This window comes from Hyperolius riggenbachi, chromosome 4 (assembly GCF_040937935.1).
Source record: "Hyperolius riggenbachi isolate aHypRig1 chromosome 4, aHypRig1.pri, whole genome shotgun sequence".
NCBI classification, from domain to species: Eukaryota; Metazoa; Chordata; class Amphibia; order Anura; family Hyperoliidae; genus Hyperolius; species Hyperolius riggenbachi.
The window spans coordinates 50438367-50461631 of NC_090649.1; the positions used below are offsets into that span (position 1 = coordinate 50438367).

General features: G+C 45.0%; 28 non-coding genes across 28 annotated transcripts; all 28 read right to left on the minus strand.

Moving 5' to 3' along the window:
* Positions 1 to 1525: 1525 nt before the first annotated feature.
* Positions 1526 to 1597, minus strand: TRNAA-UGC (transfer RNA alanine (anticodon UGC)). Its single transcript has one exon. It is a non-coding gene; the product is annotated as a tRNA-Ala (tRNA).
* A 1526-nt stretch (positions 1598 to 3123) lies between these two features.
* TRNAA-CGC (transfer RNA alanine (anticodon CGC)) lies at positions 3124 to 3195 on the minus strand. Its single transcript has one exon. It is a non-coding gene; the product is annotated as a tRNA-Ala (tRNA).
* Positions 3196 to 3509: 314 nt separating this feature from the next.
* Positions 3510 to 3581, minus strand: TRNAA-UGC (transfer RNA alanine (anticodon UGC)). The gene has a single exon. It is a non-coding gene; the product is annotated as a tRNA-Ala (tRNA).
* A 708-nt stretch (positions 3582 to 4289) lies between these two features.
* TRNAA-CGC (transfer RNA alanine (anticodon CGC)) lies at positions 4290 to 4361 on the minus strand. The gene has a single exon. It is a non-coding gene; the product is annotated as a tRNA-Ala (tRNA).
* Positions 4362 to 4674: 313 nt separating this feature from the next.
* Positions 4675 to 4741, minus strand: TRNAA-UGC (transfer RNA alanine (anticodon UGC)). The gene has a single exon. It is a non-coding gene; the product is annotated as a tRNA-Ala (tRNA).
* Positions 4742 to 5394: 653 nt separating this feature from the next.
* TRNAA-CGC (transfer RNA alanine (anticodon CGC)) lies at positions 5395 to 5466 on the minus strand. Its single transcript has one exon. It is a non-coding gene; the product is annotated as a tRNA-Ala (tRNA).
* A 314-nt stretch (positions 5467 to 5780) lies between these two features.
* TRNAA-UGC (transfer RNA alanine (anticodon UGC)) lies at positions 5781 to 5852 on the minus strand. Its single transcript has one exon. It is a non-coding gene; the product is annotated as a tRNA-Ala (tRNA).
* Positions 5853 to 6572: 720 nt separating this feature from the next.
* TRNAA-UGC (transfer RNA alanine (anticodon UGC)) lies at positions 6573 to 6644 on the minus strand. The gene has a single exon. It is a non-coding gene; the product is annotated as a tRNA-Ala (tRNA).
* A 708-nt stretch (positions 6645 to 7352) lies between these two features.
* On the minus strand, positions 7353 to 7424 carry TRNAA-CGC (transfer RNA alanine (anticodon CGC)). Its single transcript has one exon. It is a non-coding gene; the product is annotated as a tRNA-Ala (tRNA).
* A 313-nt stretch (positions 7425 to 7737) lies between these two features.
* Positions 7738 to 7804, minus strand: TRNAA-UGC (transfer RNA alanine (anticodon UGC)). The gene has a single exon. It is a non-coding gene; the product is annotated as a tRNA-Ala (tRNA).
* Positions 7805 to 8457: 653 nt separating this feature from the next.
* TRNAA-UGC (transfer RNA alanine (anticodon UGC)) lies at positions 8458 to 8529 on the minus strand. Its single transcript has one exon. It is a non-coding gene; the product is annotated as a tRNA-Ala (tRNA).
* Positions 8530 to 9249: 720 nt separating this feature from the next.
* Positions 9250 to 9321, minus strand: TRNAA-CGC (transfer RNA alanine (anticodon CGC)). Its single transcript has one exon. It is a non-coding gene; the product is annotated as a tRNA-Ala (tRNA).
* Positions 9322 to 9635: 314 nt separating this feature from the next.
* TRNAA-UGC (transfer RNA alanine (anticodon UGC)) lies at positions 9636 to 9707 on the minus strand. The gene has a single exon. It is a non-coding gene; the product is annotated as a tRNA-Ala (tRNA).
* Positions 9708 to 10427: 720 nt separating this feature from the next.
* On the minus strand, positions 10428 to 10499 carry TRNAA-CGC (transfer RNA alanine (anticodon CGC)). The gene has a single exon. It is a non-coding gene; the product is annotated as a tRNA-Ala (tRNA).
* Positions 10500 to 10813: 314 nt separating this feature from the next.
* On the minus strand, positions 10814 to 10885 carry TRNAA-UGC (transfer RNA alanine (anticodon UGC)). Its single transcript has one exon. It is a non-coding gene; the product is annotated as a tRNA-Ala (tRNA).
* Positions 10886 to 11593: 708 nt separating this feature from the next.
* Positions 11594 to 11665, minus strand: TRNAA-CGC (transfer RNA alanine (anticodon CGC)). Its single transcript has one exon. It is a non-coding gene; the product is annotated as a tRNA-Ala (tRNA).
* Positions 11666 to 11978: 313 nt separating this feature from the next.
* Positions 11979 to 12045, minus strand: TRNAA-UGC (transfer RNA alanine (anticodon UGC)). The gene has a single exon. It is a non-coding gene; the product is annotated as a tRNA-Ala (tRNA).
* Positions 12046 to 12698: 653 nt separating this feature from the next.
* Positions 12699 to 12770, minus strand: TRNAA-CGC (transfer RNA alanine (anticodon CGC)). Its single transcript has one exon. It is a non-coding gene; the product is annotated as a tRNA-Ala (tRNA).
* Positions 12771 to 13084: 314 nt separating this feature from the next.
* Positions 13085 to 13156, minus strand: TRNAA-UGC (transfer RNA alanine (anticodon UGC)). The gene has a single exon. It is a non-coding gene; the product is annotated as a tRNA-Ala (tRNA).
* A 720-nt stretch (positions 13157 to 13876) lies between these two features.
* TRNAA-UGC (transfer RNA alanine (anticodon UGC)) lies at positions 13877 to 13948 on the minus strand. Its single transcript has one exon. It is a non-coding gene; the product is annotated as a tRNA-Ala (tRNA).
* Positions 13949 to 14655: 707 nt separating this feature from the next.
* TRNAA-CGC (transfer RNA alanine (anticodon CGC)) lies at positions 14656 to 14727 on the minus strand. Its single transcript has one exon. It is a non-coding gene; the product is annotated as a tRNA-Ala (tRNA).
* Positions 14728 to 15040: 313 nt separating this feature from the next.
* Positions 15041 to 15107, minus strand: TRNAA-UGC (transfer RNA alanine (anticodon UGC)). Its single transcript has one exon. It is a non-coding gene; the product is annotated as a tRNA-Ala (tRNA).
* Positions 15108 to 15760: 653 nt separating this feature from the next.
* TRNAA-UGC (transfer RNA alanine (anticodon UGC)) lies at positions 15761 to 15832 on the minus strand. The gene has a single exon. It is a non-coding gene; the product is annotated as a tRNA-Ala (tRNA).
* Positions 15833 to 16540: 708 nt separating this feature from the next.
* On the minus strand, positions 16541 to 16612 carry TRNAA-CGC (transfer RNA alanine (anticodon CGC)). Its single transcript has one exon. It is a non-coding gene; the product is annotated as a tRNA-Ala (tRNA).
* Positions 16613 to 16925: 313 nt separating this feature from the next.
* On the minus strand, positions 16926 to 16992 carry TRNAA-UGC (transfer RNA alanine (anticodon UGC)). The gene has a single exon. It is a non-coding gene; the product is annotated as a tRNA-Ala (tRNA).
* Positions 16993 to 17645: 653 nt separating this feature from the next.
* TRNAA-CGC (transfer RNA alanine (anticodon CGC)) lies at positions 17646 to 17717 on the minus strand. Its single transcript has one exon. It is a non-coding gene; the product is annotated as a tRNA-Ala (tRNA).
* Positions 17718 to 18031: 314 nt separating this feature from the next.
* Positions 18032 to 18103, minus strand: TRNAA-UGC (transfer RNA alanine (anticodon UGC)). The gene has a single exon. It is a non-coding gene; the product is annotated as a tRNA-Ala (tRNA).
* Positions 18104 to 18823: 720 nt separating this feature from the next.
* TRNAA-CGC (transfer RNA alanine (anticodon CGC)) lies at positions 18824 to 18895 on the minus strand. Its single transcript has one exon. It is a non-coding gene; the product is annotated as a tRNA-Ala (tRNA).
* Positions 18896 to 23265: the final 4370 nt, after the last annotated feature.

The following is a 23265-nucleotide window of genomic DNA, read 5'->3' on the forward strand; positions in this document are numbered from 1 at the left end:
TCATTATACAGGTGAGTTTGTGTGTAAAATTACGCAAACAAATTAACACGGTCCAGAGATTGGTGCCTCATAAACCATCTCATGAACCAATATTTTCGAATTAAGGGAAATACAGGGTTACGGGTATAGGTTTAGTAGTACCTAGGAATTTAGTAGTACAAGGAATTTTTACCTTGTAAGGGTTTTTTCGCCTTCCTCTGGATCAACAGGGATATGTGAGGGAGCAGGGTGGAGTTGTACTTTGTACTGGTTGAACTCGATGGACGTATGTCTTTTTTCAACCAAAGTAACTATGTAACTATGTAACTAGGAGCTGATTGTATAAAGGCGCTCTTTTAGAAGGCACCTGGCACTGCTCCGTTTTGTAACAACCAAACGAGTTTCACTTTTCTGTGGTCATGCAAGTTTGTGAGTGATACGCAAGTGACGCAAATGCTGAGCATGTGGTATTGAGGGACTTAGAAGTAGGGCTTCCCCAGACAGCCTGGTTACAGGAAGACCAAGAGGTCTTGCTCTCTCTCTTCCAGGGGTAACCGCCTAGAGCAGAGAAGTTGTGTGAGCACGAACATCGAAAAGTGAAACATACAAGAAAGAAACCAGGTACTGGGAGGTTCAGATGCTGGGATCTGCGGGTCAAGCCGTTTTAGGGGGGATTGTTATAATTTAAGTAGGCCTCAGTTACTTGGCCTGAGTTTTATGTAAAAGGCTTGTCCGCAGGGTATGCCTTTAAAATAGACAGAGGCATCTCAGGGTCTGCGTGTAGCAGAAGATACACGCAGATACTGAGAACATGTTCCTAAGAGAAGGCCATCGGACTACTCTGACCTCAACCACAGGAACAGAAAACATTGGCTATGTTTACTAAACATCCACGGTCCTGCATCTGGGTCAAATGCCTCATTGATTATTAATCAAGTAGGTGTGTATGATGACATCACGAGTGGGTCCACCAATAAACTGGTCTAGGGGGTGGCGAAGGTGATGTCATATTTAACTCTTTCCTAGTCGCTATTAAAGGTTGAGGGAGCTACGAGAGCTCACTTCTGCTCTTTACTTTCACACTAGCTCGCAAGTCTGACTGGGACTTTTAAACATGTTATTCCTTTCTGTAATCTGATATAATGTATGCTGTACATAGGTAGTCTAGATGTAACATAGAGTAGATACAAGAAGACCTGGGTATCGTCAGTAGGATAGATACTCAAGCAGCTGTAACGCAACATGGAAGTCTGCTTTGCCAGGAGATGAATGTATCTATCTGTATTCCTGTTTCCTGAATAAATAACGTAAACATTGGGAAAGCCTGGGAAAGTCTATATCCTGCTTGCTGTGTGTGGAGAGTCAAGTGATCTCACAGTCTGTGAGACGATGGTGTCGAAGCAAGGTGATAAGAACAGTTTATAACAGTTTGCATTAAAGTCAGAATTGTTGACACCTCACTAAGCATCTGCAGCAGGAAACATTGGCGCTTCCGGTATGGGATCCAGTAGCGGAAGGGGGCCTTAGCAGTTTGTAGAAGAAAAGCTGGAGATGCCGGGGATTGAACCCGGGGCCTCATACATGCAAAGCATGCACTCTACCACTGAGCTACATCCCCTTTGACGTTCGCTATGGAGATGCACAATGAGTAGATTCGTACGGCACACCACTTTTCAGAATCTACCTGCTGTCATTGAGTACCTGGTAAATGGCAAGTTCTATCAATGGTACAGGTTTCTCTGCCTGAAATTATGTTAAAGCTTGATATGATCCTCTAAAAACTTGGCTTCTCAAGCAGGTTGCTTAAGGGGTAATATTGGATGTTAAACTCTCATTCATGCTAGTGATGGGCGAACACCTGGATGTTCGGGTTCGGGAAAGTTCGCCGAACATGGCCGAGATGTTCGGCATGTTCGGGCCGAACCCCGAACTTCCCGAACATCCCTATTTTGGGGGCCCTATGGGGTCGCAGGCATAAGGGGGGAGCATGCCCCGATCGCGGGGGGGGTCGGAAATTCCCCCCACCCCCTCCGCTAGCGCTCCCCCCTCTGCCCGCTTCCCCATTCAAAAGTTTCAAGAAGTACCTGTATAGCGGATGGCCTGGCAGTGGCACTGTGGAGTGAGGAGGAGGAGGAGTCCGGAGAGTGACGAGTTGAGGGAGGCCGGGCAGCGGGCGTGAGGTCAGAGAAAGGGCGGAACTCGCCCTTTCTCTGACCTCACGCCCGCTGCCCGGCCTCCCTCAACTCGTCACTCTCCGGACTCCTCCTCCTCCTCACTCCACAGTGCCACTGCCAGGCCATCCGCTATACAGGTACTTCTTGAAACTTTTGAATGGGGAAGCGGGCAGAGGGGGGAGCGCTAGCGGAGGGGGTGGGGGGAATTTCCGACCCCCCCCGCGATCGGGGCATGCTCCCCCCTTATGCCTGCGACCCCATAGGGGGGCCGTATTGCGGCCTGTTCGGCCGAACAGGGCCCTGTTCGCCCGAACAGGTGCCCTGTTCGGCCCTGTTCGGGGGCATACAGAAGTTCGGGGCGAACCCGAACTTAAAAGGCCGAACACCATGAGGTGTTCGGCCGAACTCGAACATCACCCGAACAGGGTGATGTTCTGCAGAACCCGAACAGTGGCGAACACTGTTCGCCCAACACTAATTCATGCCAATCATTCATTTCCTAACCTCTTCTTGTCATCTTTATCTCCTCCATCACTTCCTGACTCTTGATGCTGCTTAATTGCTTGCAAAGGCCTGGATTAAATCCTGCATTGAATCTTAAATCATCCTCCTGTGTGGCCTAAAAGAAAAAGTCTGGTACACACCATGCAATTTCCCATCAGACAGATGGGTCGATAGATAATCTTCGACAGATCCGATCGGATTTCCGATCGATTTTCTGATCACTTCAATGCAAATCGATCAGAAAAACTATCGGACCTGATCTATTCGACCCATCTATCTGGCGGGAAATTGCATAGTGTGTACGAGGCTGAAGTGCATTTTATTGGCTCTATTCCAAGGTGCATAGCGTTTGCATGAAAGTCAGAAATATTGACACCTCACTAAGCATCTGTAACAGGAAACATTGGCGCTTCCGGTATGGGATCCATTAGCGCAAGGGGGACTTTGCAGTTTGTAGAAGAAAAGCTGGAGATGCTGGGGATTGAACCCAGGGCCTCATACATGCGAAGCATGCGCTCTACCTCTGAGCTACATCCCCCAATGCTGTCAGCAGTGTCGTGGTACCTCAGCAGGCCTTTATCTCCTACAGCAGAAAATGGTAATTAGCAGCTGTTTAAGTTGGAAAGTGATGTTACGGATCATTTTTAAATTTTTTCAGTAAATCCGCATTTGGCTAAGGGCCAAATTTTTTCCCACAAAATAGGTGGAACCTTTCATTTCACGAACAATAAGAGTTTGCATTAAAGTCAGAATTGTTGACACCTCACTAAGCATCTGCAGCAGGAAACATTGGCGCTTCCGGTATGGGATCCAGTAGCGGAAGGGGGCCTTAGCAGTTTGTAGAAGAAAAGCTGGAGATGCTGGGGATTGAACCCGGGGCCTCATACATGCAAAGCATGCGCTCTACCACTGAGCTACATCCCCTTTGACGTTCGCTATGGAGATGCACAATGAGTAGATTCGTACGGCACACCACTTTTCAGAATCTACCTGCTGTCATTGAGTACCTGGTAAATGGCAAGTTCTATCAATGGTACAGGTTTCTCTGCCTGAAATTATGTTAAAGCTTGATATGATCCTCTAAAAACTTGGCTTCTCAAGCAGGTTGCTTAAGGGGTAATATTGGATGTTAAACTCTCATTCATGCCAATCATTCATTTCCTAACCTCTTCTTGTCATCTTTATCTCCTGCATCACTTCCTGACTCTTGATGCTGCTTAATTGCTTGCAAAGGCCTGGATTAAATCCTGCATTGAATCTTAAATCATCCTCCTGTGTGGCCTAAAAGAAAAAGTCTGGTACACACCATGCAATTTCCCATCAGACAGATGGGTCGATAGATAATCTTCGACAGATCCGATCGGATTTCCGATCGATTTTCTGATCACTTCAATGCAAATCGATCAGAAAAACGATCGGACCTGATCTATTCGACCCATCTATCTGGCGGGAAATTGCATAGTGTGTACGAGGCTGAAGTGCATTTTATTGGCTCTATTCCAAGGTGCATAGCGTTTGCATGAAATTCAGAAATATTGACACCTCACTAAGCATCTGTAACAGGAAACATTGGCGCTTACGGTATGGGATCCATTAGCGCAAGGGGGACTTTGCAGTTTGTAGAAGAAAAGCTGGAGATGCTGGGGATTGAACCCGGGGCCTCATACATGCGAAGCATGCGCTCTACCTCTGAGCTACATCCCCCAATGCTGTCAGCAGCGTCGTGATACCTCAGCAGGCCTTTATCTCCTACAGCAGAAAATGGTAATTAGCAGCTGTTTAAGTTGGAAAGTGATGTTACGGATCATTTTTAAAATTTTTCAGTAAATCCGCATTTGGCTAAGGGCCAATTTTTTCCCACAAAATAGGTGGAACCTTTCATTTCACGAACAATAAGAGTTTGCATTAAAGTCAGAATTGTTGACACCTCACTAAGCATCTGCAGCAGGAAACATTGGCGCTTCCGGTATGGGATCCAGTAGCGGAAGGGGGCCTTAGCAGTTTGTAGAAGAAAAGCTGGAGATGCCGGGGATTGAACCCAGGGCCTCATACATGCAAAGCATGCGCTCTACCACTGAGCTACCTGCTGTCCTTGAGTACCTGGTAAATGGCAAGTTCTATCAATGGTACAGGTTTCTCTGCCTGAAATTATGTTAAAGCTTGATATGATCCTCTAAAAACTTGGCTTCTCAAGCAGGTTGCTTAAGGGGTAATATTGGATGTTAAACTCTCATTCATGCCAATCATTCATTTCCTAACCTCTTCTTGTCATCTTTATCTCCTCCATCACTTCCTGACTCTTGATGCTGCTTAATTGCTTGCAAAGGCCTGGATTAAATCCTGCATTGAATCTTAAATCATCCTCCTGTGTGGCCTAAAAGAAAAAGTCTGGTACACACCATGCAATTTCCCATCAGACAGATGGGTCGATAGATAATCTTCGACAGATCCGATCGGATTTCCGATCGATTTTCTGATCACTTCAATGCAAATCGATCAGAAAAACGATCGGAAATCAGATCGGACCTGATCTATTCGACCCATCTATCTGGCGGGAAATTGCATAGTGTGTACGAGGCTGAAGTGCATTTTATTGGCTCTATTCCAAGGTGCATAGCGTTTGCATGAAAGTCAGAAATATTGACACCTCACTAAGCATCTGTAACAGAAAACATTGGCGCTTCCAGTATGGGATCCATTAGCGCAAGGGGGACTTTGCAGTTTGTAGAAGAAAAGCTGGAGATGCCAGGGATTGAACCCGGGGCCGCATACATGCGAAGCATGCGCTCTACCTCTGAGCTACATCCCCCAATGCTGTCAGCAGTGTCGTGGTACCTCAGCAGGCCTTTATCTGCTACAGCAGAAAATGGTAATTAGCAGCTGTTTAAGTTGGAAAGTGATGTTACGGATCATTTTTAAAAATTTTCAGTAAATCCGCATTTGGCTAAGGGCCAATTTTTTTCCCACAAAATAGGTGGAACCTTTCATTTCACGAACAATAAGAGTTTGCATTAAAGTCAGAATTGTTGACACCTCACTAAGCATCTGCAGCAGGAAACATTGGCGCTTCCGGTATGGGATCCAGTAGCGGAAGGGGGCCTTAGCAGTTTGTAGAAGAAAAGCTGGAGATGCCGGGGATTGAACCCGGGGCCTCATACATGCAAAGCATGCGCTCTACCACTAAGCTACATCCCCTTTGACGGTCGCTATGGAGATGCACAATGAGTAGATTCGTACGGCACACCACTTTTCAGAATCTACCTGCTGTCATTGAGTACCTGGTAAATGGCAAGTTCTATCAATGGTACAGGTTTCTCTGCCTGAAATTATGTTAAAGCTTGATATGATCCTCTAAAAACTTGGCTTCTCAAGCAGGTTGCTTAAGGGGTAATATTGGATGTTAAACTCTCATTCATGCCAATCATTCATTTCCTAACCTCTTCTTGTCATTTTTATCTCCTCCATCACTTCCTGACTCTTGATGCTGCTTAATTGCTTGCAAAGGCCTGGATTAAATCCTGCATTGAATCTTAAATCATCCTCCTGTGTGGCCTAAAAGAAAAAGTCTGGTACACACCATGCAATTTCCCATCAGACAGATGGGTCGATAGATAATCTTCGACAGATCCGATCGGATTTCCGATCGATTTTCTGATCACTTCAATGCAAATCGATCAGAAAAACGATCGGAAATCAGATCGGACTTGATCTATTCGACCCATCTATCTGGCGGGAAATTGCATAGTGTGTACAAGGCTGAAGTGCATTTTATTGGCTCTATTCCAAGGTGCATAGCGTTTGCATGAAAGTCAGAAATATTGACACCTCACTAAGCATCTGTAACAGGAAACATTGGCGCTTCCGGTATGGGATCCATTAGCGCAAGGGGGACTTTGCAGTTTGTAGAAGAAAAGCTGGAGATGCCGGGGATTGAACCCAGGGCCTCATACATGCAATGCATGCGCTCTACCACTGAGCTACATCCCCTTAGACGTTTGCTATGGAGATGCACAATGAGTAGATTCGTACGGCACACCACTTTTCAGAATCTACCTGCTGTCATTGAGTACCTGGTAAATGGCAAGTTCTATCAATGGTACAGGTTTCTCTGCCTGAAATTATGTTAAAGCTTGATAAGATCCTCTAAAAACTTGGCTTCTCAAGCAGGTTGCTTAAGGGGTAATATTGGATGTTAAACTCTCATTCATGTCAATCATTCATTTCCTAACCTCTTCTTGTCATCTTTATCTCCTCCATCACTTCCTGACTCTTGATGCTGCTTAATTGCTTGCAAAGGCCTGGATTAAATCCTGCATTGAATCTTAAATCATCCTCCTGTGTGGCCTAAAAGAAAAAGTCTGGTACACACCATGCAATTTCCCATCAGACAGATGGGTCGATAGATAATCTTCGACAGATCCGATCGGATTTCCGATCGATTTTCTGATCACTTCAATGCAAATCGATCAGAAAAACGATCGGACCTGATCTATTCGACCCATCTATCTGGCGGGAAATTGCATAGTGTGTACGAGGCTGAAGTGCATTTTATTGGCTCTATTCCAAGGTGCATAGCGTTTGCATGAAATTCAGAAATATTGACACCTCACTAAGCATCTGTAACAGGAAACATTGGCGCTTACGGTATGGGATCCATTAGCGCAAGGGGGACTTTGCAGTTTGTAGAAGAAAAGCTGGAGATGCTGGGGATTGAACCCGGGGCCTCATACATGCGAAGCATGCGCTCTACCTCTGAGCTACATCCCCCAATGCTGTCAGCAGCGTCGTGGTACCTCAGCAGGCCTTTATCTCCTACAGCAGAAAATGGTAATTAGCAGCTGTTTAAGTTGGAAAGTGATGTTACGGATCATTTTTAAAATTTTTCAGTAAATCCGCATTTGGCTAAGGGCCAATTTTTTCCCACAAAATAGGTGGAACCTTTCATTTCACGAACAATAAGAGTTTGCATTAAAGTCAGAATTGTTGACACCTCACTAAGCATCTGCAGCAGGAAACATTGGCGCTTCCGGTATGGGATCCAGTAGCGGAAGGGGGCCTTAGCAGTTTGTAGAAGAAAAGCTGGAGATGCCGGGGATTGAACCCAGGGCCTCATACATGCAAAGCATGCGCTCTACCACTGAGCTACCTGCTGTCCTTGAGTACCTGGTAAATGGCAAGTTCTATCAATGGTACAGGTTTCTCTGCCTGAAATTATGTTAAAGCTTGATATGATCCTCTAAAAACTTGGCTTCTCAAGCAGGTTGCTTAAGGGGTAATATTGGATGTTAAACTCTCATTCATGCCAATCATTCATTTCCTAACCTCTTCTTGTCATCTTTATCTCCTCCATCACTTCCTGACTCTTGATGCTGCTTAATTGCTTGCAAAGGCCTGGATTAAATCCTGCATTGAATCTTAAATCATCCTCCTGTGTGGCCTAAAAGAAAAAGTCTGGTACACACCATGCAATTTCCCATCAGACAGATGGGTCGATAGATAATCTTCGACAGATCCGATCGGATTTCCGATCGATTTTCTGATCACTTCAATGCAAATCGATCAGAAAAACGATCGGAAATCAGATCGGACTTGATCTATTCGACCCATCTATCTGGCGGGAAATTGCATAGTGTGTACAAGGCTGAAGTGCATTTTATTGGCTCTATTCCAAGGTGCATAGCGTTTGCATGAAAGTCAGAAATATTGACACCTCACTAAGCATCTGTAACAGGAAACATTGGCGCTTCCGGTATGGGATCCATTAGCGCAAGGGGGACTTTGCAGTTTGTAGAAGAAAAGCTGGAGATGCCGGGGATTGAACCCAGGGCCTCATACATGCAATGCATGCGCTCTACCACTGAGCTACATCCCCTTAGACGTTTGCTATGGAGATGCACAATGAGTAGATTCGTACGGCACACCACTTTTCAGAATCTACCTGCTGTCATTGAGTACCTGGTAAATGGCAAGTTCTATCAATGGTACAGGTTTCTCTGCCTGAAATTATGTTAAAGCTTGATAAGATCCTCTAAAAACTTGGCTTCTCAAGCAGGTTGCTTAAGGGGTAATATTGGATGTTAAACTCTCATTCATGTCAATCATTCATTTCCTAACCTCTTCTTGTCATCTTTATCTCCTCCATCACTTCCTGACTCTTGATGCTGCTTAATTGCTTGCAAAGGCCTGGATTAAATCCTGCATTGAATCTTAAATCATCCTCCTGTGTGGCCTAAAAGAAAAAGTCTGGTACACACCATGCAATTTCCCATCAGACAGATGGGTCGATAGATAATCTTCGACAGATCCGATCGGATTTCCGATCGATTTTCTGATCACTTCAATGCAAATCGATCAGAAAAACGATCGGAAATCAGATCGGACCTGATCTATTCGACCCATCTATCTGGCGGGAAATTGCATAGTGTGTACGAGGCTGAAGTGCATTTTATTGGCTCTATTCCAAGGTGCATAGCGTTTGCATGAAAGTCAGAAATATTGACACCTCACTAAGCATCTGTAACAGAAAACATTGGCGCTTCCAGTATGGGATCCATTAGCGCAAGGGGGACTTTGCAGTTTGTAGAAGAAAAGCTGGAGATGCCAGGGATTGAACCCGGGGCCGCATACATGCGAAGCATGCGCTCTACCTCTGAGCTACATCCCCCGATGCTGTCAGCAGTGTCGTGGTACCTCAGCAGGCCTTTATCTGCTACAGCAGAAAATGGTAATTAGCAGCTGTTTAAGTTGGAAAGTGATGTTACGGATCATTTTTAAAAATTTTCAGTAAATCCGCATTTGGCTAAGGGCCAATTTTTTTCCCACAAAATAGGTGGAACCTTTCATTTCACGAACAATAAGAGTTTGCATTAAAGTCAGAATTGTTGACACCTCACTAAGCATCTGCAGCAGGAAACATTGGCGCTTCCGGTATGGGATCCAGTAGCGGAAGGGGGCCTTAGCAGTTTGTAGAAGAAAAGCTGGAGATGCCGGGGATTGAACCCGGGGCCTCATACATGCAAAGCATGCGCTCTACCACTAAGCTACATCCCCTTTGACGTTCGCTATGGAGATGCACAATGAGTAGATTCGTACGGCACACCACTTTTCAGAATCTACCTGCTGTCATTGAGTACCTGGTAAATGGCAAGTTCTATCAATGGTACAGGTTTCTCTGCCTGAAATTATGTTAAAGCTTGATATGATCCTCTAAAAACTTGGCTTCTCAAGCAGGTTGCTTAAGGGGTAATATTGGATGTTAAACTCTCATTCATGCCAATCATTCATTTCCTAACCTCTTATTGTCATTTTTATCTCCTCCATCACTTCCTGACTCTTGATGCTGCTTAATTGCTTGCAAAGGCCTGGATTAAATCCTGCATTGAATCTTAAATCATCCTCCTGTGTGGCCTAAAAGAAAAAGTCTGGTACACACCATGCAATTTCCCATCAGACAGATGGGTCGATAGATAATCTTCGACAGATCCGATCGGATTTCCGATCGATTTTCTGATCACTTCAATGCAAATCGATCAGAAAAACGATCGGAAATCAGATCGGACTTGATCTATTCGACCCATCTATCTGGCGGGAAATTGCATAGTGTGTACAAGGCTGAAGTGCATTTTATTGGCTCTATTCCAAGGTGCATAGCGTTTGCATGAAAGTCAGAAATATTGACACCTCACTAAGCATCTGTAACAGGAAACATTGGCGCTTCCGGTATGGGATCCATTAGCGCAAGGGGGACTTTGCAGTTTGTAGAAGAAAAGCTGGAGATGCCGGGGATTGAACCCGGGGCCTCATACATGCGAAACATGCGCTCTACCTCTGAGCTACATCCCCCAATGCTGTCAGCAGCATTGTGGTACCTCAGCAGGCCTTTATCTCCTACAGCAGAAAATGGTAATTAGCAGCTGTTTAAGTTGGAAAGTGATGTTACGGATCATTTTTAAAATTTTTCAGTAAATCCGCATTTGGCTAAGGGCCAATTTTTTTCCCACAAAATAGGTGGAACCTTTCATTTCACGAACAATAAGAGTTTGCATTAAAGTCAGAATTGTTGACACCTCACTAAGCATCTGCAGCAGGAAACATTGGCGCTTCCGGTATGGGATCCAGTAGCGGAAGGGGGCCTTAGCAGTTTGTAGAAGAAAAGCTGGAGATGCCGGGGATTGAACCCGGGGCCTCATACATGCAAAGCATGCGCTCTACCACTGAGCTACATCCCCTTTGACGTTCACTATGGAGATGCACAATGAGTAGATTCGTACGGCACACCACTTTTCAGAATCTACCTGCTGTCATTGAGTACCTGGTAAATGGCAAGTTCTATCAATGGTACAGGTTTCTCTGCCTGAAATTATGTTAAAGCTTGATAAGATCCTCTAAAAACTTGGCTTCTCAAGCAGGTTGCTTAAGGGGTAATATTGGATGTTAAACTCTCATTCATGTCAATCATTCATTTCCTAACCTCTTCTTGTCATCTTTATCTCCTCCATCACTTCCTGACTCTTGATGCTGCTTAATTGCTTGCAAAGGCCTGGATTAAATCCTGCATTGAATCTTAAATCATCCTCCTGTGTGGCCTAAAAGAAAAAGTCTGGTACACACCATGCAATTTCCCATCAGACAGATGGGTCGATAGATAATCTTCGACAGATCCGATCGGATTTCCGATCGATTTTCTGATCACTTCAATGCAAATCGATCAGAAAAACGATCGGACCTGATCTATTCGACCCATCTATCTGGCGGGAAATTGCATAGTGTGTACGAGGCTGAAGTGCATTTTATTGGCTCTATTCCAAGGTGCATAGCGTTTGCATGAAATTCAGAAATATTGACACCTCACTAAGCATCTGTAACAGGAAACATTGGCGCTTACGGTATGGGATCCATTAGCGCAAGGGGGACTTTGCAGTTTGTAGAAGAAAAGCTGGAGATGCTGGGGATTGAACCCGGGGCCTCATACATGCGAAGCATGCGCTCTACCTCTGAGCTACATCCCCCAATGCTGTCAGCAGCGTCGTGATACCTCAGCAGGCCTTTATCTCCTACAGCAGAAAATGGTAATTAGCAGCTGTTTAAGTTGGAAAGTGATGTTACGGATCATTTTTAAAATTTTTCAGTAAATCCGCATTTGGCTAAGGGCCAATTTTTTCCCACAAAATAGGTGGAACCTTTCATTTCACGAACAATAAGAGTTTGCATTAAAGTCAGAATTGTTGACACCTCACTAAGCATCTGCAGCAGGAAACATTGGCGCTTCCGGTATGGGATCCAGTAGCGGAAGGGGGCCTTAGCAGTTTGTAGAAGAAAAGCTGGAGATGCCGGGGATTGAACCCAGGGCCTCATACATGCAAAGCATGCGCTCTACCACTGAGCTACCTGCTGTCCTTGAGTACCTGGTAAATGGCAAGTTCTATCAATGGTACAGGTTTCTCTGCCTGAAATTATGTTAAAGCTTGATATGATCCTCTAAAAACTTGGCTTCTCAAGCAGGTTGCTTAAGGGGTAATATTGGATGTTAAACTCTCATTCATGCCAATCATTCATTTCCTAACCTCTTCTTGTCATCTTTATCTCCTCCATCACTTCCTGACTCTTGATGCTGCTTAATTGCTTGCAAAGGCCTGGATTAAATCCTGCATTGAATCTTAAATCATCCTCCTGTGTGGCCTAAAAGAAAAAGTCTGGTACACACCATGCAATTTCCCATCAGACAGATGGGTCGATAGATAATCTTCGACAGATCCGATCGGATTTCCGATCGATTTTCTGATCACTTCAATGCAAATCGATCAGAAAAACGATCGGAAATCAGATCGGACCTGATCTATTCGACCCATCTATCTGGCGGGAAATTGCATAGTGTGTACGAGGCTGAAGTGCATTTTATTGGCTCTATTCCAAGGTGCATAGCGTTTGCATGAAAGTCAGAAATATTGACACCTCACTAAGCATCTGTAACAGAAAACATTGGCGCTTCCAGTATGGGATCCATTAGCGCAAGGGGGACTTTGCAGTTTGTAGAAGAAAAGCTGGAGATGCCAGGGATTGAACCCGGGGCCGCATACATGCGAAGCATGCGCTCTACCTCTGAGCTACATCCCCCAATGCTGTCAGCAGTGTCGTGGTACCTCAGCAGGCCTTTATCTGCTACAGCAGAAAATGGTAATTAGCAGCTGTTTAAGTTGGAAAGTGATGTTACGGATCATTTTTAAAAATTTTCAGTAAATCCGCATTTGGCTAAGGGCCAATTTTTTTCCCACAAAATAGGTGGAACCTTTCATTTCACGAACAATAAGAGTTTGCATTAAAGTCAGAATTGTTGACACCTCACTAAGCATCTGCAGCAGGAAACATTGGCGCTTCCGGTATGGGATCCAGTAGCGGAAGGGGGCCTTAGCAGTTTGTAGAAGAAAAGCTGGAGATGCCGGGGATTGAACCCGGGGCCTCATACATGCAAAGCATGCGCTCTACCACTAAGCTACATCCCCTTTGACGGTCGCTATGGAGATGCACAATGAGTAGATTCGTACGGCACACCACTTTTCAGAATCTACCTGCTGTCATTGAGTACCTGGTAAATGGCAAGTTCTATCAATGGTACAGGTTTCTCTGCCTGAAATTATGTTAAAGCTTGATATGATCCTCTAAAAACTTGGCTTCTCAAGCAGGTTGCTTAAGGGGTAATATTGGATGTTAAACTCTCATTCATGCCAATCATTCATTTCCTAACCTCTTCTTGTCATTTTTATCTCCTCCATCACTTCCTGACTCTTGATGCTGCTTAATTGCTTGCAAAGGCCTGGATTAAATCCTGCATTGAATCTTAAATCATCCTCCTGTGTGGCCTAAAAGAAAAAGTCTGGTACACACCATGCAATTTCCCATCAGACAGATGGGTCGATAGATAATCTTCGACAGATCCGATCGGATTTCCGATCGATTTTCTGATCACTTCAATGCAAATCGATCAGAAAAACGATCGGAAATCAGATCGGACTTGATCTATTCGACCCATCTATCTGGCGGGAAATTGCATAGTGTGTACAAGGCTGAAGTGCATTTTATTGGCTCTATTCCAAGGTGCATAGCGTTTGCATGAAAGTCAGAAATATTGACACCTCACTAAGCATCTGTAACAGGAAACATTGGCGCTTCCGGTATGGGATCCATTAGCGCAAGGGGGACTTTGCAGTTTGTAGAAGAAAAGCTGGAGATGCCGGGGATTGAACCCAGGGCCTCATACATGCAATGCATGCGCTCTACCACTGAGCTACATCCCCTTAGACGTTTGCTATGGAGATGCACAATGAGTAGATTCGTACGGCACACCACTTTTCAGAATCTACCTGCTGTCATTGAGTACCTGGTAAATGGCAAGTTCTATCAATGGTACAGGTTTCTCTGCCTGAAATTATGTTAAAGCTTGATAAGATCCTCTAAAAACTTGGCTTCTCAAGCAGGTTGCTTAAGGGGTAATATTGGATGTTAAACTCTCATTCATGTCAATCATTCATTTCCTAACCTCTTCTTGTCATCTTTATCTCCTCCATCACTTCCTGACTCTTGATGCTGCTTAATTGCTTGCAAAGGCCTGGATTAAATCCTGCATTGAATCTTAAATCATCCTCCTGTGTGGCCTAAAAGAAAAAGTCTGGTACACACCATGCAATTTCCCATCAGACAGATGGGTCGATAGATAATCTTCGACAGATCCGATCGATTTCCGATCGATTTTCTGATCACTTCAATGCAAATCGATCAGAAAAACGATCGGACCTGATCTATTCGACCCATCTATCTGGCGGGAAATTGCATAGTGTGTACGAGGCTGAAGTGCATTTTATTGGCTCTATTCCAAGGTGCATAGCGTTTGCATGAAATTCAGAAATATTGACACCTCACTAAGCATCTGTAACAGGAAACATTGGCGCTTACGGTATGGGATCCATTAGCGCAAGGGGGACTTTGCAGTTTGTAGAAGAAAAGCTGGAGATGCTGGGGATTGAACCCGGGGCCTCATACATGCGAAGCATGCGCTCTACCTCTGAGCTACATCCCCCAATGCTGTCAGCAGCGTCGTGGTACCTCAGCAGGCCTTTATCTCCTACAGCAGAAAATGGTAATTAGCAGCTGTTTAAGTTGGAAAGTGATGTTACGGATCATTTTTAAAATTTTTCAGTAAATCCGCATTTGGCTAAGGGCCAATTTTTTCCCACAAAATAGGTGGAACCTTTCATTTCACGAACAATAAGAGTTTGCATTAAAGTCAGAATTGTTGACACCTCACTAAGCATCTGCAGCAGGAAACATTGGCGCTTCCGGTATGGGATCCAGTAGCGGAAGGGGGCCTTAGCAGTTTGTAGAAGAAAAGCTGGAGATGCCGGGGATTGAACCCAGGGCCTCATACATGCAAAGCATGCGCTCTACCACTGAGCTACCTGCTGTCCTTGAGTACCTGGTAAATGGCAAGTTCTATCAATGGTACAGGTTTCTCTGCCTGAAATTATGTTAAAGCTTGATATGATCCTCTAAAAACTTGGCTTCTCAAGCAGGTTGCTTAAGGGGTAATATTGGATGTTAAACTCTCATTCATGCCAATCATTCATTTCCTAACCTCTTCTTGTCATCTTTATCTCCTCCATCACTTCCTGACTCTTGATGCTGCTTAATTGCTTGCAAAGGCCTGGATTAAATCCTGCATTGAATCTTAAATCATCCTCCTGTGTGGCCTAAAAGAAAAAGTCTGGTACACACCATGCAATTTCCCATCAGACAGATGGGTCGATAGATAATCTTCGACAGATCCGATCGGATTTCCGATCGATTTTCTGATCACTTCAATGCAAATCGATCAGAAAAACGATCGGAAATCAGATCGGACTTGATCTATTCGACCCATCTATCTGGCGGGAAATTGCATAGTGTGTACAAGGCTGAAGTGCATTTTATTGGCTCTATTCCAAGGTGCATAGCGTTTGCATGAAAGTCAGAAATATTGACACCTCACTAAGCATCTGTAACAGGAAACATTGGCGCTTCCGGTATGGGATCCATTAGCGCAAGGGGGACTTTGCAGTTTGTAGAAGAAAAGCTGGAGATGCCGGGGATTGAACCCAGGGCCTCATACATGCAATGCATGCGCTCTACCACTGAGCTACATCCCCTTAGACGTTTGCTATGGAGATGCACAATGAGTAGATTCGTACGGCACACCACTTTTCAGAATCTACCTGCTGTCATTGAGTACCTGGTAAATGGCAAGTTCTATCAATGGTACAGGTTTCTCTGCCTGAAATTATGTTAAAGCTTGATAAGATCCTCTAAAAACTTGGCTTCTCAAGCAGGTTGCTTAAGGGGTAATATTGGATGTTAAACTCTCATTCATGTCAATCATTCATTTCCTAACCTCTTCTTGTCATCTTTATCTCCTCCATCACTTCCTGACTCTTGATGCTGCTTAATTGCTTGCAAAGGCCTGGATTAAATCCTGCATTGAATCTTAAATCATCCTCCTGTGTGGCCTAAAAGAAAAAGTCTGGTACACACCATGCAATTTCCCATCAGACAGATGGGTCGATAGATAATCTTCGACAGATCCGATCGGATTTCCGATCGATTTTCTGATCACTTCAATGCAAATCGATCAGAAAAACGATCGGACCTGATCTATTCGACCCATCTATCTGGCGGGAAATTGCATAGTGTGTACGAGGCTGAAGTGCATTTTATTGGCTCTATTCCAAGGTGCATAGCGTTTGCATGAAATTCAGAAATATTGACACCTCACTAAGCATCTGTAACAGGAAACATTGGCGCTTACGGTATGGGATCCATTAGCGCAAGGGGGACTTTGCAGTTTGTAGAAGAAAAGCTGGAGATGCTGGGGATTGAACCCGGGGCCTCATACATGCGAAGCATGCGCTCTACCTCTGAGCTACATCCCCCAATGCTGTCAGCAGCGTCGTGGTACCTCAGCAGGCCTTTATCTCCTACAGCAGAAAATGGTAATTAGCAGCTGTTTAAGTTGGAAAGTGATGTTACGGATCATTTTTAAAATTTTTCAGTAAATCCGCATTTGGCTAAGGGCCAATTTTTTCCCACAAAATAGGTGGAACCTTTCATTTCACGAACAATAAGAGTTTGCATTAAAGTCAGAATTGTTGACACCTCACTAAGCATCTGCAGCAGGAAACATTGGCGCTTCCGGTATGGGATCCAGTAGCGGAAGGGGGCCTTAGCAGTTTGTAGAAGAAAAGCTGGAGATGCCGGGGATTGAACCCAGGGCCTCATACATGCAAAGCATGCGCTCTACCACTGAGCTACCTGCTGTCCTTGAGTACCTGGTAAATGGCAAGTTCTATCAATGGTACAGGTTTCTCTGCCTGAAATTATGTTAAAGCTTGATATGATCCTCTAAAAACTTGGCTTCTCAAGCAGGTTGCTTAAGGGGTAATATTGGATGTTAAACTCTCATTCATGCCAATCATTCATTTCCTAACCTCTTCTTGTCATCTTTATCTCCTCCATCACTTCCTGACTCTTGATGCTGCTTAATTGCTTGCAAAGGCCTGGATTAAATCCTGCATTGAATCTTAAATCATCCTCCTGTGTGGCCTAAAAGAAAAAGTCTGGTACACACCATGCAATTTCCCATCAGACAGATGGGTCGATAGATAATCTTCGACAGATCCGATCGGATTTCCGATCGATTTTCTGATCACTTCAATGCAAATCGATCAGAAAAACGATCGGAAATCAGATCGGACCTGATCTATTCGACCCATCTATCTGGCGGGAAATTGCATAGTGTGTACGAGGCTGAAGTGCATTTTATTGGCTCTATTCCAAGGTGCATAGCGTTTGCATGAAAGTCAGAAATATTGACACCTCACTAAGCATCTGTAACAGAAAACATTGGCGCTTCCGGTATGGGATCCATTAGCGCAAGGGGGACTTTGCAGTTTGTAGAAGAAAAGCTGGAGATGCCAGGGATTGAACCCGGGGCCGCATACATGCGAAGCATGCGCTCTACCTCTGAGCTACATCCCCCAATGCTGTCAGCAGTGTCGTGGTACCTCAGCAGGCCTTTATCTGCTACAGCAGAAAATGGTAATTAGCAGCTGTTTAAGTTGGAAAGTGATGTTACGGATCATTTTTAAAAATTTTCAGTAAATCCGCATTTGGCTAAGGGCCAATTTTTTTCCCACAAAATAGGTGGAACCTTTCATTTCACGAACAATAAGAGTTTGCATTAAAGTCAGAATTGTTGACACCTCACTAAGCATCTGCAGCAGGAAACATTGGCGCTTCCGGTATGGGATCCAGTAGCGGAAGGGGGCCTTAGCAGTTTGTAGAAGAAAAGCTGGAGATGCCGGGGATTGAACCCGGGGCCTCATACATGCAAAGCATGCGCTCTACCACTAAGCTACATCCCCTTTGACGTTCGCTATGGAGATGCACAATGAGTAGATTCGTACGGCACACCACTTTTCAGAATCTACCTGCTGTCATTGAGTACCTGGTAAATGGCAAGTTCTATCAATGGTACAGGTTTCTCTGCCTGAAATTATGTTAAAGCTTGATATGATCCTCTAAAAACTTGGCTTCTCAAGCAGGTTGCTTAAGGGGTAATATTGGATGTTAAACTCTCATTCATGCCAATCATTCATTTCCTAACCTCTTCTTGTCATTTTTATCTCCTCCATCACTTCCTGACTCTTGATGCTGCTTAATTGCTTGCAAAGGCCTGGATTAAATCCTGCATTGAATCTTAAATCATCCTCCTGTGTGGCCTAAAAGAAAAAGTCTGGTACACACCATGCAATTTCCCATCAGACAGATGGGTCGATAGATAATCTTCGACAGATCCGATCGGATTTCCGATCGATTTTCTGATCACTTCAATGCAAATCGATCAGAAAAACGATCGGAAATCAGATCGGACTTGATCTATTCGACCCATCTATCTGGCGGGAAATTGCATAGTGTGTACAAGGCTGAAGTGCATTTTATTGGCTCTATTCCAAGGTGCATAGCGTTTGCATGAAAGTCAGAAATATTGACACCTCACTAAGCATCTGTAACAGGAAACATTGGCGCTTCCGGTATGGGATCCATTAGCGCAAGGGGGACTTTGCAGTTTGTAGAAGAAAAGCTGGAGATGCCGGGGATTGAACCCAGGGCCTCATACATGCGAAGCATGCGCTCTACCTCTGAGCTACATCCCCCAATGCTGTCAGCAGCGTCGTGGTACCTCAGCAGGCCTTTATCTACTACAGCAGAAAATGGTAATTAGCAGCTGTTTAAGTTGGAAAGTGATGTTACGGATCATTTTTAAAATTTTTCAGTATATCCGCATTTGGCTAAGGGACAATTTTTTTCCCACAAAATAGGTGGAACCTTTCATTTCACGAACAATAAGAGTTTGTGTTATAATTTAAGTAGGCCTCAGTTACTTGGCCTGAGTTTTATGTAAAAGGCTTGTCCGCAGGGTATGCCTTTAAAATAGACAGAGGCATCTCAGGGTCTGCGTGTAGCAGAAGATACACGCAGATACTGAGAACATGTTCCTAAGAGAAGGCCATCGGACTACTCTGACCTCAACCACAGGAACAGAAAACATTGGCTATGTTTACTAAACATCCACGGTCCTGCATCTGGGTCAAATGCCTCATTGATTATTAATCAAGTAGGTGTGTATGATGACATCACGAGTGGGTCCACCAATAAACTGGTCTAGGGGGTGGCGAAGGTGATGTCATATTTAACTCTTTCCTAGTCGCTATTAAAGGTTGAGGGAGCTACGAGAGCTCACTTCTGCTCTTTACTTTCACACTAGCTCGCAAGTCTGACTGGGACTTTTAAACATGTTATTCCTTTCTGTAATCTGATATAATGTATGCTGTACATAGGTAGTCTAGATGTAACATAGAGTAGATACAAGAAGACCTGGGTATCGTCAGTAGGATAGATACTCAAGCAGCTGTAACGCAACATGGAAGTCTGCTTTGCCAGGAGATGAATGTATCTATCTGTATTCCTGTTTCCTGAATAAATAACGTAAACATTGGGAAAGCCTGGGAAAGTCTATATCCTGCTTGCTGTGTGTGGAGAGTCAAGTGATCTCACAGTCTGTGAGACGATGGTGTCGAAGCAAGGTGATAAGAACAGTTTATAACAGTGGTGCCTGAAATCCTTCCCTGCCTAGCTATACAGGCAGACGGGGCCGGGGCCGATGGAAAATGGTTTCAAGATATTCCACAGCAAAACAAGCGGAATAGACGGACACGGACTGTAAAGCTTATCAAGCTGAGACTGATAAGCTGGTGTGAGTAGTGTGTGGGAGCCGAGCACACACGGGCTACAATTCGAGAGAACCAGCGGCGACACTCGTGGATGTTAAACTTAGACTGAAAGTGCACATCAGTCCTAGCCTAAACCGGATCACAGGTGACTGGAAGGCTCCGAGGCCGGCTGGCAGCTGCCGCTGGAGATTGATCCGCTGAGCCAGTGTGGGTACACAGAGCTGACGCTCAGTAGTTCCAGGGATCCACTCAGTGTCGTGGAAAGTTGCCAAAAGCTGGTCGAATTCGCAGGCTTACAAAGTCTTCTGCTCAGGCAAGTATGTTTTACGTTGTTGTGTTGCATTATCTTTATTGTATGAGAGGAGGGTAATGTGTTAATGTGTATATTCTGTGTTAATTGCAGTGGGGAGGCTGCGGGCTTCTCATCTCTCCCATGCATGGTGGGAGGGGGGAGTCTGGTTTATGTGCTTGGTTTTTTTTTTTCTTCTTCGGATTCAAGTTTTCTGTGTGGCAGATGTTTTGTTTTTCTCTCCCTGTCCAGAGACGGGGCAGGATGATAGATAAGGGGGGGGGGGGTCCCCCGCGGCAGAGGTAGCAGAGTAGACAGGAGAGAACAGTTGTGAAACTTAGAAGTACGTTTTTCTCGGGGAGCTGGGTGGACAGCCCTTGTCTCTGGGTAGCTGTGGAATTTCGCAGAGGGACAGCTGAGATAATGGGTGAGGTTTTTGTGTGTCTTTCCTCCGCGCGTTAACATTGCTAACATGCTTGTAAATATCTGCATCTGTTATGTTGTTCATCCAGCTCGTCTGTTGTTCGTCTCAGTAATAGCGCTGTAATAGTTCCGAGTTATGGCTGAGATGAGCTGCAGATGAGTTGGGGAGAGAGGGGATAGAGGGAGAGAGGAGGAAAGCGAGTGTCTTTCTGTTTGTGAGATGTTCTGCACGTTTCTCGCATTTCCAGTCGGTTACAGTGGTTTGGAGTCGTATAGCTCGCTCGGGCGGTTCTTAATTATGTCTGTGATAGAGTGAGAAAGATTCCTACGTCTCTGGGGATCCGTATGTTTGATTGCAGTTCGGATTACAGCTGAGACGTGAAGGAATGCTGAGGCTGATTTTTGTGCACTGTGGATAGAAGCTGTGTGTAACGATGCATAAAAAAAGTATGTTCTATTTGTGTTTGCTCTCTCTCCTAGGTCTATAGGAACGAGAGGCTGCTATGGGAGCAGCCATCTTGGCTGGCAGTCCAGGACTCAAAATGGCGGCAGTGGAGAGAGCCCGCCCCCGTGAGTCATGGCCCCCACACGTCATGGCAGGGGGGAGGAGGGGCTGGGGGATCCACGTCACATCAGGCTGTGCTCGCGGCTCCGGGCAGAGCAGCTGGAAGGGAGGGGGGGAGAGATACAGAGACATGCTACTGTGTGTCTCGGGTTGCAACGTATTTCCCCAGAGTTTTTCCCAGAGTCTATGGACAGGAATGCCAGAATAGGAAGTGTTTCCCAGCTCGGTGCAGGGACACACGGAGCAGTACAGATCGGAAATGGGTCTGTACTGTGTTGCTTATGGGATTATTCCTGTAAGTGAGGCACCTTAATGGGTGGTGCAGCATGAGTTCCCAATAGAAGGAAAGGGGGACAGCGCATCAAAGGGGGTGCCGGAGTTGGAAAAAAGGGAGTTGACCAATTCGGGTTTCCGTCGCCGCTTCTGCAGAGCGGTAACGTTTTTTTCCGGTGTTGTCGTGAATAGGGCCAGAGCTGGACTGAGAGGTCTATGCTGGGCTGGAGCTGTTTTGTGTGCGTTTTTTTTTCGTCCACTGATTGGTCAAATATTTTTTTTCCAGCTCCTATCAATTGTAGCACAAAGAACAAGGACTGACAACAGTTCATGGGGCAATTATACAGATGATAGAATTGCCGTTTACAGAGTGACAGTGTATCAGTACGCTGTTTGCCAGGTGACTACCTTCCATGTGGGCATTCAGGGATCTGCATACAGGCATGTGACGCTGGTATGCTTAGCCCTGCACCCTGTGTAGTTTAAGTGCAAAGTGCTCCTTCCTACAGGGAGGCAGCCAGTTTTTTTTGGTAGTTTAGGTGGTGGCACGGCAAACATTGGTCAGAGGGTACAACACACAGAACTTCTAGCAGAGCTGGTATCGCGATGAAGTTCTAGATAAGTAAATGCGATAATGAGTAAGAGCATTGCAGGCTCACCTGCAAAGCAGCATCAGGTGTGGCATCCGTAATCTGTGCATGCGACGGCCGCGCATGGACAGATAAGGGGGGATGTGGAGTGAGCTGCAATGGGGTGAGAGCTTCCAAAGGTGAAGCGAGCTTCCATAGGTGAAGTCCGCGGGAGCATATTTTAAACAGGTAAGTACTGAGGATAGTACTGAGGTAGGGGGGTGAAGTTTAACTCCAATCTACCAATAAGAGTAAACAGAGTTCATGAAAACCATAAAGCAACGAGATCAATTACGATATATATTGATCAATTTAAAGTGTAAAGAGTACAAGCCGCAGGGCGAATCCCAAATCATTAATAAGAATTGATTTGTTTGTATTTCGATTTCAGGTGTTTGGCAATATGGATTTGAGACAGATGCCGTGCTGGCAGCAAAGCTGGAGATGTCAGTCGGATACGCGAAAGGTTCCAGATGCCAATCTAAGCTTGGAGAACAGCGAGATTCCTGAGATCGGAAAGAGACTAAGACACGAGATTCCTGAAATTGGAAAGAGAGTAAACCACGAGATTCCTGAAATCGGAAAGAGACTAACAAAACTGTCGGAGCAAAGCATAATGCAAAGTGCTAATGTTTTTCTTTCCCAGGGTGGTGCTTTTATAATGAAGTGTACCATGCTGATGGTGATCCTAGGTTGCCATTTCGTCCTAGGAGAACGAAGAGAGGACATTCTCGGGTATAATAAGGGGTTAATGAGAACACAAGTGCCAGGTGCAGACAAATTTCATGGCACAATGTGGGTGAAAGGTCTGAAGGGTCAGGTGTGCTGGAAGGGTGACGTGAACGGCAGTGTAAATCTGCCATTGAATGTCACACTCCCAGAATCGATGCACCGATCCAAAGTTTTGTTAAAAGGTACCTTGCAGTACAATGGGTACATGCAAAAGGTGGAGTGTGTGATTCAGGGGTACCTTGTCTTGGTTATGCAGAGTGAGATGGTTCCAGATTGGAGAGGAACGAGCAGGAGGCGTCAATTCTTTTACCAGAGAGACGCAGGGGACAACATCACACTCTGGAGCTACCAACAGAGAGTGCCTCTGAAACAACTATACACA